The sequence below is a fragment of the Halichoerus grypus genome, chromosome X (genome assembly GCF_964656455.1).
Source record: "Halichoerus grypus chromosome X, mHalGry1.hap1.1, whole genome shotgun sequence".
Lineage (NCBI taxonomy): Eukaryota > Metazoa > Chordata > Mammalia > Carnivora > Phocidae > Halichoerus > Halichoerus grypus.
The window spans coordinates 54,864,337-54,882,350 of record NC_135727.1 but is presented as its reverse complement, the minus strand read 5'-3'; the positions used below and the strand labels follow the sequence as shown (position 1 = coordinate 54,882,350).

The 18,014-nt window shown below is 34.1% G+C and overlaps 1 protein-coding gene and 1 non-coding gene across 2 annotated transcripts in view; both read left to right on the top strand.

The window, feature by feature from the left end:
- PCDH11X (protocadherin 11 X-linked) overlaps positions 1-18,014 on the top strand; it is a 586,654-nt gene that overhangs the window by 5,186 nt on the left and 563,454 nt on the right. The gene's annotated exons all lie outside the window — the stretch shown is intronic.
- Positions 2,387-2,517, top strand: LOC144380652 (small nucleolar RNA SNORA63). Its single transcript, XR_013444874.1, has one exon. It is a non-coding gene; the product is annotated as a small nucleolar RNA SNORA63 (small nucleolar RNA).

Here is an 18,014-nt window from a genome sequence, read left to right as displayed (position 1 = left end):
GTAAGCGCTGTGAATTGTGCAAGACTGTTGAATCTCAGATCTGTACCTCTGAAACAAATAATGCAATATATGTTAAGAAAAAAGAAGAAGAAGATAGCAGGAGGGGAAGAATGAAGGGGGGGAAATTGGAGGGGTAGGTGAACCATGAGAGACGATGGACTCTGAAAAACAAACGGAGGGTTCTAGAGGGGAGGGGGGTGGGAGGATGGGTTAGCCTGGTGATGGGTATTGAGGAGGGCACGTTCTGCATGGAGCACTGGGTGTTATGCACAAACAATGAGTCATGGAACACTACATCTAAAACTAATGATGTAATGTATGGGGATTAACATAACAATAAAAAATTAAAAAATATATATACTGCAACATCCAGAAAAGAAGAGGAATTAATGAAGAGGGCCTAAAGTAAATCAGTATAACTAAGAAAGAAAGGAATGCTAATTTGGGGAAGAAAATTTATCTTTAGTCATAATCATCTATCCACTATATCTTGATACTCATCTCATCTTCCTCTCCCAGGCATCCAAGTTCTCCATCTTCCACCATGAAAGTAAACTTCTTAAACCACTTGCAAGCACACTTATCTTCATTGCACTCCATTTTTCATATATTGCTCTGCATCATCTCTCCCACCCTTCCCATTTCAGCTTTCTCTCTACCCACAATGAGTCCCTTAATCTTGGCTTTTTTCCCCCCTTTAGGCCCAACAAACACCTCTATTTCTATTCTTTTTCCTCTGCTTCTCTGCCTTCCCTCCCTGCTTCTTCTCTACGTTATCTACCTAAGTTATTTCTCCACTCATCCTCATTTTACCTCCTCCTTCCCACTAGCTACCTTGCACTCTCTTCCCCTTCAGTGACCTCAAAGAAGTTAAAAAAAACAAGGAACATCTTCCTCAAACTCAGAGATTTATGAAATTTTCCTCAGCAAGATTTCTTGCTATCTGTGTGTTTTTTGCTATTTTATTTCAAACAATATTTATGATGGAATTCCTTAGATTTGTTATATTTTTTCTTATGCCTGAAAATATCTGTTTTCCTTTGGTTATAACTAGGGATTCAAATATTGTACATTGGGGAATCCAAATTTTCTGAATTTCTCACTACACTCTCCTGAAATTGTTTCTCTGCATCCCATCCTTTCTGGTGTGTTCTCTTCCCGTTCTTTTATGTTTTCAGTAAATGTTTCTTTCATATTTTTATTTCCCTCTCCTTTTTGCCTTGTGGCTCAAATTTATATATTTTGATAGGGTGTTCCCCTTAGACAACCCCCCCAAACACAGACACACAGGATTTTAAGGCCTTTGTCAAATCATGTTCATACCAACATATACAGCTACCATGTCAATCTTCAGAGGCAAAAGAACCCTTGTTTTTTGTTTTGTTTTTGTTTTTTTTTACTACATTCTTAGAGTTATTTTTGTGTGTGGAAAAGGGACAATTCTTAGATCGTCCATATTTCCACATGTAGTAGGGTTGGCTGAACCTTTCTTTACTGGGAATTGGGGAGGGAAGAAAGAGTATGCTGTAAGAATAGATTCATTCTTTCATCAATGACATATTTAACTTCTACTTTTGGGAAAAATAAAAACATATAACTACATTTAATTGGATTGACTTTATATTATAATATTCCAAATTACATGTCATTTTCTGAGCAGAGTTCTATTATCTGAAGATGTTATTGATCATTCAGTATCCAGAATGAAGAAAACTAGGTAAGATGCCTTGATACTCCAGACTAGCTTATGATGTTCACATTAATCTAATCCTATCTGAAATGGTGTTATTTTTCAATAGAAGTTTATCATGAAGGCATCATCCCTAAAATGTGGTTATCTTTTTTTAGGAGAAAACATCAAATGACCTATATGCCATGGTCCCTTAAGATTTACACCCTGTGCAACACTAACTGTAAAGTACAGGTTTATTACATGGAGAAAGCTATTTTAGGGTGAAAAGTATCTTTTGAGATTTGGTGACATCTGTGGAAAGACTGCATTCTCATTATCAAACAGTAAAAAAATTGGATAAAGTTTTCCAATCACAATTTTCGAATTAGAAGAGTGACTTGGCAGAAATCATAAATGCTTCTGTTATCTTTTGCACTTTAAAAATCCTCAACTAATAAGGAGTTAAAGTGTCCTTTTAATTGTCTTTAATGTGTTAAGCATCAAATCAGTATAATAGATTTTGAAAGTAAGAGTGATGATGGTTATAGTTGTCATTTCCAGCCCAGATCTGAAAGAATGATTTTTTTTTTTTTCTACCTAATCTTCTCAACTCAAATGTGTACATTTGGGAAGACAAAAAAAAAAGGAAAGGGAAAGAAACAAGAGACTAAATCCTCCAAGATAATTTTTCTCTCTTTAATAAAAATTATTTTAATGCAGGATCTAGTTACAATGTAGCTGTAAAGTGCTGCCTTGTATTTGCCCCCTGCTCAAAATAAAACTGTTACCTTTCTAGCCCTGTCCGCCATGGTGCTTAGCAGCCAGGGATGCATGGTCTCAGACATGTTTACCAAGTAAAACACTGACTTAAGGGACGCCTGGGTGGCTCAGTCGTTAAGAGTCTGCCTTCGGCTCAGGTCATGATCCCAGGGTCCTGGGATGGAGCCCCGCATCGGGGAGCCTACTTCTCCCTCTCCCACTCCCCCTGCTTGTGTTCCCTCTCTCGCTGTGTCTCTCTCTGTCAAATAAATAAATAAAATCTTTAAAAAAAAATAAAAACTATTTTAATTAATATAATATACATTCTAGCATGACAGTAATAAAAGTAATTTGCTGATGAATTTTAATTAAACTATATAAAAATTAATTTCTTTTTAAAAATCTTTAAGTGATTAGAATACAGGTTGAGATTTGTACTGATTTTACAATTCATTTATTGTTATCATATGAAATGAAAATAAAGCATTAAGATTTCTACCACACTTTTGTTTCAATTCATTCTCCTAGTCTAGTACCTTTAGTTTGTACAGTATCCTATATTTATAGCATTTTTATATTTATATCATTTTGAAAGTATATATGTTAATGTAGTGTCAAAAAATTTTGAGTAGAAAAAGAAGGAATGGTTATACCTATTTTTTTTTTCAGTGGGAAAACTGAAGGTCAGAAATCAAATAGGCTTTCCAGATGGTAAGAGGGGAAGCGTATACAGGATTGTTGGTTTTCAGTCTCCAAACTTGGACTTTTCCCAGCATCTCATCTTGCCTTTCATTTCTTTGAGTATATTTTCTCAAAGTTTTGAATGTAAAAAACAACAAAAAATGCTTCTTGTATTAAAAAATAAAGATCTTAAAGACAAGTATGTTCAAGTATATTTAAATGAGTTTATCAATTAATGGGCTACTTATGTCATATTCTCCTCTTATTTAGAGTCTATGTGCACTAACCCTGTAAGAATTATATGGTAAAAATAGTAAGACTATTGAAATTTAACACTACACAACACAGAGACACATAAACTTCCTCTATTTTATTTATAGGAAGAATTCAAATTATGGCATATCATAATGATACTCCATAAAGTTTAAGTTTACTTAATATGACAAATATTTTGTGTTATATCTTAATTCAGTTTTTAGAAATCTATATTTTTTATATAAGAGTAATTTTAGGGAATATTTTTCAATGATTTTTAAGTATTGGTTTTCTTCTGACATGCCATCTGTGAAGCAACATCTTTGGGAATTAACTGTGTATAGGTTTGGATCATACCAAGCGAAAGGACATTAAGCTTCCAATATGCAAATCATTGTTGTCTTCAGGCTTCTAAACTTTATCCCATGGTTTTTAGTATAGAAAGTGTGAGCAAAAGTTTTATTTAAATTGTGTGAACACAGGGTATTTTATGATTTATATTTTATTTGTATCTAGAGAGTGATCTTGGGCAGCTAACTTAATTTCCCTGGAGTAAAATTTTCCCAAAAGTAAAATGAAGAAAAGGTAAATTATTTCAAGTCCATTTCCAATGAAAAAAAATATGATGTTTTACAAAAATCAATAGTCATATAAAACATTCTTTCTTTGCCCCGTGGTACTGTAGGTATTACCAATTTTACTGCATTGATCCATTAACTATTAATAACTAAAAAAGTATTGCTTGCCCAGTATTATATTTCTTTAGAGTGAGGGTTGGACTATGAAGGGTGATCATTAAAGAATTTAAAGTAGTACCTGCTTTGAGAAGCTTACATTCTGATTGGGCAAAACCAATGAACAACAAAAATAGCAAAGTAATATATAGTGACATCAAATTAAATTCAACATACATTGAGTGCCAGGTGGTACATTGCAATATGCCAAGTATGGTCCAGGTTTTATAAACTCTGGAAGTAAAGGGGACCAGAAAGATCATTTGGTCCAACCCCTTCATTTTACAGTAAGTAAACTAAGGGTATAGGAGTTCATGTAAGGCATTGGGTGATAGCATTAATTAATGTACTCCACAATCTTACCTGTTCCCTGATGTGCTTGAATGCAATAATAGTTTTCTACCTTATCAGAAAGTTAAATATATCCAAGACTTGTTTATTTCTTTGGCTTTATTAAGCTCAAAAATTTCCCAATTTGATTCAGATATGGAAAATATTATGTTTTCCACATTTTCTTTTATTTTTTATTATGTTATGTTAATCACCATACATTACATCATTAGTTTTTGATGTAGTGTTCCATGATTCATTGTTTGTGTATAACACCCAGTGCTCCATTCAGTACGTGCCCTCTTTAATACCCATCATGAGACTAATCCATCCCCCCACCCCCTCCCCTCTAGAACACTCAGTTTGTTTCTCATGAGGAATTCTTAATCTCAGGAAACAAACTGAGGGTTGCTGGAGTGGTGGGGGGTGGGAGGGATGGGGTGGCTGCGTGACTATGGACTCTGAGAAACACATTTTCTTTTGAATTTAGATTATTAAAAATGTCTTTATTGTGCATATTATGTTATAAAACATGCAAAATGAAGTTTTGACATGAAGGCTAAATAAATAAAGTATCAAGGCATTAAATTATATAAATACTTCAACTCTTTAAGAATGACGTGAAAACCCATTTACTTAAAATGCCAAGCAATATACATTCCTCAAAGGATAGTTTTATTTTTATAAATTCATATTTACCTAAAGACTTAGAAGTACATTTTCTGAAGGTTTATATATAATTTGGGAAAGATTTTAACTTTGGTCTGCTTGCTGCATGATTTTATTGCCCATGCTGGGGTATATGTCTGTACGTTAGGGAATAAAGGTCAGGTAAAGGTAGTCTGGCAAAATATGCCAAAGCTAAGTTTTGATTTCTTCCCTGAATAAACTTAGACTGATTTATTTTACTTTGTGGCAGAGGGAAGGCTAGGGACTGTTTTTTAGTTTAGTGTGAAACATGCAACCTTTTTGAAACTGCCTAGGTCGGCTTCTCTCTCTCACTTCTAATATTATATATTTAGAATATCTTAACTGTTATTTACTAGTTTTTTTTGCTAGTTTTACTTGGATCATGAAACCTCAAGAACATGTGAATACATTAAAATTTTAAAAGAGAGGCTTAACAATGGGTAATAAACACACACCAACACACACAAACTAGCAGGATGAAACTTTTACATGGGAGCTTGCTTTATGGTCATCAGGCAAGATTTCCATTGTCTTTCTCTTTACATCAGGAAAAAAAATTGCTCAGTTTAACGCTGATATTTTAGCCTTCAGTCAGGCACCACAGTTCTTATAGCATCCCTTGTCTTGCAACATTTCTTAGCCCACGAACTCTCTTTTAAGAAAATCTTCGGTATAAAGCAGTTTCAATTAAGCTAGCCATTATATAATGTGAGAGTGCAAAGCAGGATTATTTGAGGAAGGGAATTTGAATCCATTAAATATCATATGGCTTCTGAATGCCTTAGAATTGTGTACAAGAGTAAATAAATATGGGAATATAAGGTCACTGCTGAAAACAATAGCTGGTTAGCTATAAAATAATCAAAGCACTTTAGAAAGAAATAGAGCCAAATACACAATTTGTAATTAAATGACTTGTTATTTCAAACTCCAGTTTCTAGGAAGTTACATTCTATTCCTGTGTGTCTCAAACTTTAATGTGCATACCAGTCATCTGGAAATCTTGTTAAAATGCAGATTCTGATTCAGTAGAGTCTAGGTAGGACCTGAAATTCTGCATTTCTAACATGTTTACTGGGGATATAGATGCTGCTGCCCCCTGCAAACCACACTGAGCAACAAAAGGCTAATTCTTAGTCTGGTAAACAACATGAAAATGATGAAGTAAGCAAAGGTAACAGCTGTTTTGCAAAGGACTGAATTTTTTAAAAATTAAAATGATATGAATTATTGCTTTTGGGTATTAAATTGATTTCAACCTTTGGTATAACTAGATCAGTTGAAACTAGTTCAGAAGAAAAACCAGTTGTTTGGTCATTGTATAGTCAAATTTATTTTACAAGCATTATATGCATACATTTATAACATTTTAAAAAGAAAACCATTGGCCACAGAATGTCAACAGTTTACCAATATTTTTAAAATTTTTCAAAGAGATCCAGAAATTCTGAGCAGTTTAATATAACATAGATCGTTGGTGATATTAGTTTGTGAAATGTTGAACATGAACATATCAATTAATTGTTCAGACTTCAGATACATTTTCATTTACCTAATTTGAAGACATTATTTTTATTTTCTTTTGAGTGTCTGATTTTTTTCTGTAAATCTATTTTAATAATTTATGCTTGACATACGAGTTTAGAATGAATGCCAGATTCCATCTGTATTCAGCACTTGCAGCCAATTTCCAACTTCAGGAAGTAATAAAGTATATAATGTAATAGGCCTACTCAATTGTCCAAATCTGATATTCTGAGAGCAAAAAGATTTGGTCTGTGAAGAAAATGCAAGTTGCCCTCATAAGGTCAGGAATTGATTTTTAATCTCCTTATTCAGCTATTTTACATCTTACATCAGTGAATGGATCTAAACCATTTGCTAACCTTTTTAAATTTTTAGTCTATAAAACATCTTCATAACCAAAGCCTCTAGGGCAAAGTAGTACTTTTTTTTATTTGTTTGTTTCACATTTTTATTTCAATTCCAGTTGGGTAACATGCAGTGTAATATTAGTTTCAGGTAGTGTCTGATATTTTTAAGGACAACAGTAATAGCAAAGAAGACTTGGTAGAGTTTATTTTATATCTGCTATCTATCTCTCAAAGCTCCCCTTAAGGAAGGAACAAATGGTAAATTAGACACTGTGCTAACTACTTCCTTCACACTTAGACTTTTATCTGAGACTACAGCAGAATAATAATTTAGTCTAAGTGAACTTTTCATTAATAATCATTCTAGGAAACCTTCATAATTCCATTTGTTTATGTACAGTTCATCTTGGTATGGAACCAGTATCAAATTAAAACAAACAAACATTGAAAACTGTTATTGAAAACAGTCAAGTGTAAGCATTTAAACTGTTTGTTAGGAGGCACAGTGTGGTTCCAGCAGATTTAGAAAAACAACTGAAAAAATTGTCACTTCAAAGCTGCAATTCACGTCTTAATTGTGCCGTTGGGCTTCAGAACCCACTGCCTTCCCAATGAAACTATTAATCTTTTCTAAGGCCTGATACTTTATTTTTTACTTATTTATTTATTTTAGGTACTTAATATATCTTTTTATTACTTTATTATGTTCAGTTAGCCAGCATATAGTATTAAGGAGGACACATGTGGTGATGAGCACTGGGTGTTATACGCAACTAATGAATTGTTGAACATTACATCAAAAACTAATGATGTACTATATGCTGGTCTGATACTTTAATAGCAACAGCAGAACTTCTCTGAGGGCAACTTGAGGATTCCAATGAACTAAATGGCCAGTTGGATTAAAGTGTTTTTTGTAAGTGCTAAATAAACTTGGGTATCTGTCAAAGTTGCCTTGGATTTTTCTTTTTTTTATCCTTAACATTTAATAATGTTAAGCATAGACTGTTTCCATCTGCCTGAGGAGGTAAGTATAGCAGCCAAATATCATATATCTTTTTTTTTTTTTTTTGAGGGGGAAATTCCAAAATACACAAAAAAGAAAGAAATATGAAAAACAAAACAAAAACAGGTGAAAAATAACAGATCTCTTCAAATTCTATTTTCAAAGAGGAGATAAAAAACTCACTCTATAGAAAGTAAAAATATCAGTTCTCTGAGTTCATGCCTTAAGACAGAATGAGAACAAATTGAGTCAATTTACAATAACATTAAAACTCAAAAATTAGGGGAGCCTAGCTAGCTCAGTCCTTACACCATGTGACTCTTGATTTCAGGGTCATGAGTTCAAACCCCACATTGGGTAGAGCTTACATTTAAAAAAAAAGTAAAAAACTCAAAAATGCATAAATTGAATACAATGTAAAAAGATCATGTTTGGGTCATAACAACTGGAAGAAAAATATGAGATAATTTCTTGACCTAAACTAACAAGTGTTACAAATGCTAAAAATATTAAAATTCTGTGAATTAGAGTAATCAATTCTAGCTAGATAACTAAATCAGTCCTCTGTTTTCTTGTTTGAGGTAATAAGAATACTTCTTAATAGAATAAGATTGTTTAAATATTGGAAATATTAAATAGAGAAAAATACTGTATAAAATTTTAATCATAAGTCATGTAATTTAAATAAAGATCTTAAGGAGATATCAGTGAAAGTTGAGCACAATTAGCCAGTAGATAATGCCATATAATGTACATCAAATGTTGAAGTACTTATAATTGCCAATAATATGAAAGGATGACAAAAATGAATGATAGTATCACTGAAGAATTGAGTTGATTATATTATTAAAAGATTAGAATTCCAGGTTAAGATTGGGTTCCAAGGCGAAGATTGACAACTCAAGTAAACACTATCATTCAAAGAAATAGAAGACACTCTGAGAACATAATGTGTAATATTTCCTTCGAAAATGTGAAAACAAACAACCCAATTTACAAATGGGCAAAGTATTTCAACAGATACCTTGCCAAAAAAAAAAAAAAAAGATATAAAGATGACAAATAAGCATATGGAAAGATGTTCCACATCATATGTTTATGTTATCAGGGAAATACAAATTAAAGCAGTAATATACTACTACACATATATTAGGTCACCTAAAATCCCAAACACTGACCATACAAATGCTGCCAAGAACATGGAGCAAAAGGAACTCTCGTTTGTTGCTGGTGGGAATGAAAAATGATCCAGTATGTTCTGGTCAATTTTTCTGTAAACCCAACACTTCTCAAAAAACAAAAACAAAAAAGCAAGATTTGGGGTGCCTGGGTGGCTCAGCTGATTAAGTCTCCCAACTCTTGATTTCTGCTCAGGTCATGGTATCAGGGTTGTGAGATTGAGGCCCGTGTCAGGCTCTGTCCTGAGCATGGAGCCTGTTCAAGATTCTCTCCTTCTCCCTCTGCCCCTACCCCCTCTCTCCCTCTCTAAAAATAAATTAATAAATAATAAAGTCTATTAATTAAAAAAAGAAGAAAATATCATTATGCTTTATATTTTCCTTATTTCATTCACTAATGATAGCAACTAAATAAATCACCAAGGAACATGCTTTGATGGTAACTGAAACAACTTGAGTTTCTGAAGAAAAACCAAACAATTAATTAAAAAAAACAAAGTAAATTTATCATGAGTCTTTGCTTTAAACCTAAAGAAATTACCTGAAGTAGCATTTCTCAGTAACTATGACAGGCACTACCACACTGTTGTAACTATGTGAATGATTACATTATCATTTTAAAAATTGTTTTCATTGCATTTTAAAGCATTACAAATTTTATCTCATCTAAATCTCACAAAAGTCCTGTGAAACAGGTACTATACCATTTTGACATACAAGGAAAGAGACACAGACCAATCTTTTTTTTTCCCTTAAGATCACATTACCTCTTGTCAGAAGCAGCATTACATCATTGTTCTTATGATACCTGGAATAATATTCATAACATCAGCCAGTGTGTGTACTAAAATTTTAGGTCCAAATATGATTAAGGGTATATATATCAAAAGAAATATTAACAATGTAGTTATTATATTTAATCTTTTAGAAACTTTGAATTTGTGTGAGAAATTTTTGATGAGCACTCATTGAATCTCATTAGACACAATTAGGATAATATCCCTGTCCTTAGTAATTTAACACATATGATAAGATAAATATACAATGATACAATTGTCATAGTGGACTAAGAAATAAGGATGTGATCATTTGGAACAAGAGAGGAGTAGTAGGATGGATAAATCTGATAAGCCCTTTTAAATAAGGATTTGATTCTAATCTAAAATAGGCTCAGAAACCAAAGCCATGTTCCTGTTTTCTTTCTCTGTGAAGATAAAAATATTTGAGAGAATAGGTCTGGCAGGAGAGTATTTGGGAGAGAAAAAGGAAAATCTATTAAGACTGTGAATTGGCTTAGATATAGAAAATTAAATAATAAACTAAAATGTATTGCTCTGGCTAAGTTCTGGCCATGCTTGAAACCCAGAACTTGGGGAGGTTTCAGGTTTCTCATTTTATCTGAATTACATTCAAGCATTTCCATAAGAGATTTTTATAATAGTAGCCAACCAAGGGGGGGTGAATAGTTTTGCCCACTGGGAGATCACACTTTGTTTTCCCTTGGAAGAACTAGATTATTAGAAGGTATTACAAAAATATCTTTGGTTGTCAGAGAGGCAAATGCTGTTTAGGTTCTTTAATGAATCTCATGAGATAATTAGTAAACAAAAGTATAAAGGATGACACATAGTCTGCCCAAGTGCCACTGAATATAAAAGACAAACACTATCCCTATTTTAAAGTTTCCTTAATACCACAGTTTTACATAAAACTGATATTTGTTTGTGGACTTGTACTTGGCAAAAAACTTCACGTATAATAATCTAACACTCCAAACAAACCTGTGTTATATAGAGCAGACATTTTATCCCCTTTCTCTTTCTTTTTTTTCCATTTTTCCTTTTCCAAGTGAAGAATCAAACTTGTCCAGAATTAGCTAAATGGCCTGCTTAAGGTCATCATGTTAGTTAGCACTAACTTTAAATTCCATGAGCTTTTCAATATACTATATAGATTGGGACAAAGGTAATAGATAACTATCCTGGGAATATGCAGTTTGAAATTTTTAATAAAGGAAGAAAGAAAAAGGAAGTATTTCTTAGATACGAAATCTAGGTTAGGTTTAACATTTCTCTATAAAAATGCAAATTGTGATGAGATACTCAGGCTTGATATAACTAGCAATATGCTGAGATTACTCATACTAGTAATGTTTTGATGAAAATACACTTTATTGGGCGCCTGGGTGGCTCAGTTGGTTAAGCGACTGCCTTCGGCTCAGGTCATGATCCTGGAGTCCCTGGATCGAGTCCCGCATCGGGCTCCCTGCTCGGCGGGGAGTCTGCTTCTCCCTCTGACCCTCCCCCCTCTCATGTACTCGCTCTCTCTCATTCTCTCTCTCTCAAATAAAAATAAATAAAATCTTTAAAAAAAAAAATACACTTTATTTACTGTTAGGATTTCTCTTCTGTTCTTATAAGTGCCTCCAAATAGAGAAAGAGCCACTAAAAGAGTGAAATGCTTGTTCATAGACATTATATGGTATCCTTGAACCTCTAGTTTATTCACGTTTTCTTTTCTTTCTTTCTTTCTTTCTTTCTTTCTTTCTTTCTTTCTTTCTTTCTTTCTTTCTTTCTTTCTTTCTTTCCTTCTTTTTTTTTTAACTTAAGAAGGTCATCCTTCAGGATATTTTTGGGATTGTACATAATTTGCACTTCTTCTGAAGTAACTTAATAAAACACAAATACTGTATAAGTGTGAACTGTGATCAATTACACCTACTTAAGATTTGTTGTTTACCAGAAGGTTCCATTCCTTTTGAAGTAACTTGTTCAGTCAAGGTCACAAAAGCTAGTTAATGACAATAAGGAATAAAATTTAGGTCTCTGACCAGAATGCTTTTTACTCCACCATACTGTCTTTTACCATAGTAAAAGGGATTATGCAAATAACACAAAATTAGATGTGTAATGATCATATAGGCTGAAATGTTCCAAAGTGCTACAGGTAATTTTGGTTATAAATTTAGATATTAAATACCAAAAAAAAAAAGTGCAAGTAGCAAAAATGGTGACTCTTTAAAAAAGATTTTATTTATTTGAGAAAGAGAGTGAGAGAGAGAGAGAGAGAACACGAGCAGGGGCAGAGGGAGAAGCAGACTCCCCTGCTGAGCAAGGAGCCCGACACAGGGCTCGATCCCAGGACTCTGGGATCATGATCTGAGCCAAAGGCAGTCGCTTAACTGAGTCAAACACCCAGGCACCCCAATGGTGACTTTTTGAACAAATTAAAGATTTGTTAACTCATTAACCAATTTTTTTTAGTGAAACCTAAATTTTATAAGGCAAAATTACATATTTTAAGTAACTTACTATCTTCAAAACTAGATACATCTTCCACATGAGGTTTTTATGTTGTAATTTAAACTTTACTGAAATTCCAACATAATACTCTGTTATATTGCAACATAGATTTGTGTCTTGAATCCAAGATTTTTTTTTTTTTTAATTCAAGTTAGTTAAAATAGAGTGTAAAATTGGTTCCGGGAGTAGAATTTAGTGATTCATTACTTACGTATAACACCCAGTGCATATCACAACAAGTGCCCTCTTTAATGTCCATCACCCATTTAGCCCATTCTCCCACTTACCTCCCTTCCAGTAACTCTCAGTTTGTTCTCTATAGTTAAGAGTCTTTTATGGTTTGCCTCCCTCTCTGCTCTTATTTTATTTTTTTCTTCCCTTCCCCTATGTGCATCTGTTTTGTTTCTTAAGTTCCACATATGAGTGAAATCATATGGTATTTGTCTTTCTCTGACTTATTTCACTTAGCACACTAGTTCCATTCATGTCATTGCAAATAGCAAGATTTCACTCTTTTTGAAGGCTGAGTAATATGCCATTGTGTGTGTGTGTGTGTGTGTGTGTGTGTGTGTGTGTGTGTATACCATTTTTTCTTTATCCATTCATCAGTCAGTGGACATTTGGGCTCTTTCCATAACTTGGCGGCTACTATTGATAATGCTGCTATAAACATTAGAGCATATGTGCCCCTTTGAATCAGCACTTCCGTATCCTTTGGATAAATACCTAGTAGTGCAATTGCTGGGTCATAGGATAGTTCTATTTTTAACTTTTTGAGGAACCTCCATACTGTTTTCCAGTGTGGCTATACAGTTTGCATTCCCACCAACTGTGCAAAAGTGTTCCCCTTTCTCCACATCCTCACCAATATCTGTTGTTTTCTGGGTTGTTAATTTTAGCCATTTTGACTGGTGTGAGGTGGTATCTCTTTGTGGTTTTGATTTGTATCTCCCTGATGGTAAGTGATGTTGAGTATTTCAATGTGCCTGTTAGTCATATATGTCTTCTTTTGATAAATGTCTATGCATATCTTTTGCCCATTTCTTAACTGGATTATTTAATTTGGGGGTGTTGATTTTGATGTGTTCTTTATAGATTCTGGATACTAGCCCGTTTTCTGATATGTCATTTGTAAATATCTTCTCCCATTCCATCAATTGCCTTTTAGTTTTGTTGATTGTTTCTTTCACACTTCAGAGGCTTTTTATCTTCACAAGGTCCCAATAGTTTATTTTTGCTTTTGTTTCCCTTGACTCCAGAGACCTATCTAGTAAGAAGTTCCTGTGGCCAAAGTCAAAGAGATTACTGCTTGTTTTCTTTTCTAGGATTTTGATGGTTTCCTGTCTTACATGTAGTTCTTTCATTCATTTTGAATTTATTTTTATGTGTGGTGTAAGAAAGTGGTCCAGTTTCATTCTTCTCCAGTTTGCCCAACACCATATGTTGAAGAGATTGTCTTTTTTCCATTGGATATTTTTTCCTGTTATGTTGAAGACTCGTTGACCATATAATTGTAGGTCCATTTCTGGGTTCTCTATTCTGTTCCATTATTCTATACGTCTGTTTTTGTGCCAGTACCATACTTTCTTGATGATTACAGCTTTCTGATACAGCTTGAAGTCTGGGATTGTGAGGCCTTCCACTTTACTTTTCTTTTTCAACATTCCTTTGGCTATTCAGGGTCTTTTCTGGTTCCATCCAGATTTTAGGATTTTAGCTCTGTGAAAAATACTGGTGTTATTTTGATAGGGATTGTATTGAATGTGTAGATTGCTGTGGGTAATATAGGCAATTTAACAATATTTGTTCTTCTAGTCCATGAGCATGGAATGTTTTTCCATTTCTTTGTGTCTTCCTCAGTTTCTTTTTTTGTAAGTCTGGCTTTTCTGTTTCTCCCTGTTTCAGTTAAGGTAGTTTATATGTTTCTAGAAATTTATCCATTTCCTCCAAATTGCCCAATTTGTTGGAATATAATTGCTCATAATATTCTCTTATAATTGTTTGTATTTCTGCAATGTTGGTTGTGATATCTCCTCTCTCATTCATGATTTTAATTATTTGGGTCCTTACTCTTTTCTTTTTTTGTAAGTCTGGCTAGGGGTTTATCTATTTTGTTAATCTTTTCAAAGAACCAGCTCCTAGTTTCATCGATCTGTTTCACTGTTTTTTTTTTTTATTTCTAGATCATTTATTTCTGCTCTGATCTTAATTATTTCCCTTTTTCTGCTGGCTTTAACCTTTATTTGCTGTTCCTTTTCTAGCTCCATTTAGGTGTAAGGTTAGGGTGTGATTGAGACTTTTCTTGCTTCTTGAGGAAGGCCTGTATTGCTATATACTTCCCTCTTAGGACTGCCTTTGCTTCTTCCCAAAGGTTTTGTGCTGTAGTGTTTTCATTTTCATTTGCATCCGTGTATTTTTTAAATTCTTCTTTAATTTCTGGTTAACCCATTCATTCTTTAGGTGGATGATCTTTTACCTCCATGTATTTGTGGTCTTTCCAATTTTTTTCTTGTTATTCAATTCAAATTTCATAGCATTGTGATCTGAAAATATGCATGGTATGATCTCATTCTTTTTGTACCAGTTGAGGCCTGATTAGTGACCTACTATGTGATCTATTCTGGAGAATGTTCTGTGTGCACTTGAAGAGAATGTCTATTTGCTGCTTTAGGATGAAATGTTCTGAATATATCTGTTAAGTCCATCTGGTCCAGTGTGTCATTCACAGCCTTTGTTTCCTTGTTGAACTGCTTAGATGATCTATCTATTGCTGTGAGTGGGGTGTTGAAATCCCATACTATTATTGTATTAGCAATGAGCTTCTTTAAGTTTATAATTAATTGTTTTATATATGTGGCTGACCCCAAGTTGGAGGCATAAATATTTACAATTGTTAGATCTTCTTGTTGGATAGACCCCTTTGTTGTGATATAGTGCTCTTTTTCATCTCTTATTACAGTCTTTGGTTTAAAATCTAGTTTGTGTGATATAAGTATTGCTACTCCACCTTTCTTTTTGTGTCCATTAGCATAAATGGCTCTCCACCCCCTCATTTTCAATCTGGAGGTGTCTTTGGGTTTAAAATGACTCTCTTGTAGGCACATATCAATAGGTCTTGATTTTTTATCCATTCTGATACCCTATGTCTTTTGACTGGAACATTGAGTCCATCTTCATTCAGAGTAATTATTGAAAGATATGAATTTAGTGCCATTGTGTTACCTGTAAAGTCGCTGTTCTTATAGATTGTCTCATCCTTTCTAGTCTTTGTTGTTTTTGGTCTCTCTGCTCAGAGTCTCCTTTAATATTTCTTGCTTAGCTAATTTAGTGTTCAAAAACTCCTTTACTCTTTGATTGTCTTGGAAACTCTAACTCTCCTCTTCTGAATGACAGCCTTGCTGGATATAGTATTCTTGTCTGTATGTTTTTCCCATTCAGGACGTTGAATATATGCCACTTTCTTCTGGCCTGTTATGTTTCTGTGCACAGGTCTGCTGCTAATCTAATGTGTCTACCCTTGTAGGTTAAGGATCTTTTGTCCCTAACTGCTCTCAAGATTCTCTCTTTTTCTTTGTATTTTGCAAGTTTCATTATAATATGTCTTGTTGTTGACCTGTTTTTGTTGATTTTGAGGGCATTTCTCTATGCCTCTTGGACATGAAAGCCTGTTTCCTCCCCAGATTAGGGAAGTTCTTAGCTATAATTTGTTCAAATTGACCTTCTGCACCTTTTTCCTGCTCTTCTTCTAGGACTCCTGCGATATGGATATTATTGTGCTTTCTAGAATTGCTAAGTTCCCTAAGTCTATACTCATGATCTAATAGTTTTCTTTCCCTCTTCTTTCCAGCTTAATTATTTTTTATAATTTTATCTTTTATTTCACCTATTCATTCTCTGCTTCTTCCATTCTCATTGTGATTACATCCATTGATTTTACATCTCAGTTATAGCATTTTTTTTTTTATTTTGACCTGACTAATTTTTACTCTTTTATCTCTGCAGCAAGGGTTTCTTTGGTGTCTTCTATGCTTTTTTCAAGCCCAGCTTGTATTTTTATAACTGTTGTTCTAAATTCTTGTTCAAATATATTGCTTTTATCTTTTTTGAGCAAATCCCTTGCTGTGATTTCTTCTTGATCTTTCTTTTGGGGAGAATTCCTCCATCTTATCATTATATCTAGGTTTCTGTCTTTTGCATGTTATGACAGCTTGTTATGTTTCCTGGTCCTGAGACTAATACTTTATTAAGAAGAGGTCCTACACTGTCCACGGTCTGGCTCCTTTAGGAAGTGTTTCTGGTGTATGCTGTGTGCAGGCTGCTGTTGTGTTTTGGCTATTCTTTCCCACAGGTCAGTCCTCTGCAGAATTCCTCTGTGCTTGCAGTAGGGAGTGTTTGGACCTTTAATTAAGTGTGGTTTGATTTGTTTGTTAAGATAAGGCTGATTAAAAAAAATTTAAAAACCTAATCCAAGAAAAGAAAAAGGCACAAGAAAGCAAATGAACAAACAAGAAAAGTATAAGCCTGATTCCAAAGAAGAAAGAAAGAAGGAAAAAAGAAAGAGAAAAAAAAAAGCCTGATCCAGAAAATCAGAAAAACAAACAAACAAGGGAACAAATGAACAAAAAAGTATAAGCCTGATGCCAAAGGAAGAAGAAATAATTAAAAATATAGAAAATAAAATAAAAATATATTAAAATTAAAATAAGCACAAATTTAAAAAAATAAAAATAATATTTTTTTTTTAAAAAAGAAAAAGAATCCTGTCCTACTTCCACTAGAACTGACACTTTGGAGTACTTTTGGATCACTAACCTTGATGTATGTGGAGGGCCTGTGTTGGTACTCTGAGAGAGAGACCTGCTATGTTGGTTTGAAGTCAGACCTGCCCTAATAAAGATGTTCCTTCCGGAGTGCTGGAGGGCAGGGTTTGGTGTAAGTGACTCCAGCCTCTAGTGGAGGCACTCTGTTTCTCTCTGAAGTCTAACTCTGTTGGTGGGCCTTGGGAGGAGAGTGGAAAATTGTGTCACCCCACCCTCTTGTCCCTGGGGAGGGGAACTCAAGGCATCTGCTGTTCAGGAGGCCCTCACAGAAAAGTGACCAGTCTTCTCTTCTATGTCCCAGGCTTTCATGAGATCCCTGCCCTCAACCCATCTGTGCCTGGCCATCAGCACACCCAGTGCTACAGTTATCCTGCATTTTATCTCTGACTGGCAGCTGAGATTCAAAACAACAAACCTTAGGGGAAGGAGGGAAGGTGGCAGAAGTGTAGGGAGCCTCATTTCAGCTGGTCACTTGAACTCCACTAGATATATATCAAATAATTTTGAACACCTGTGAATTCAACCTAAGAACTAAGAAAAGAATTGCTGGAATTCTACAAATAGAAAAGCGACTACTTTTTGCAAGGTAGAAGGTGCGGAGAAGTGAATCTGAGAGGATATATCAGAAGATAATCAGAGTGGGGAGCGAGCCTCCGTAAGCCAGCTACTGGAAAGTGATATAGACATGGAGTGCAAAATCAGAACTTTTAGAA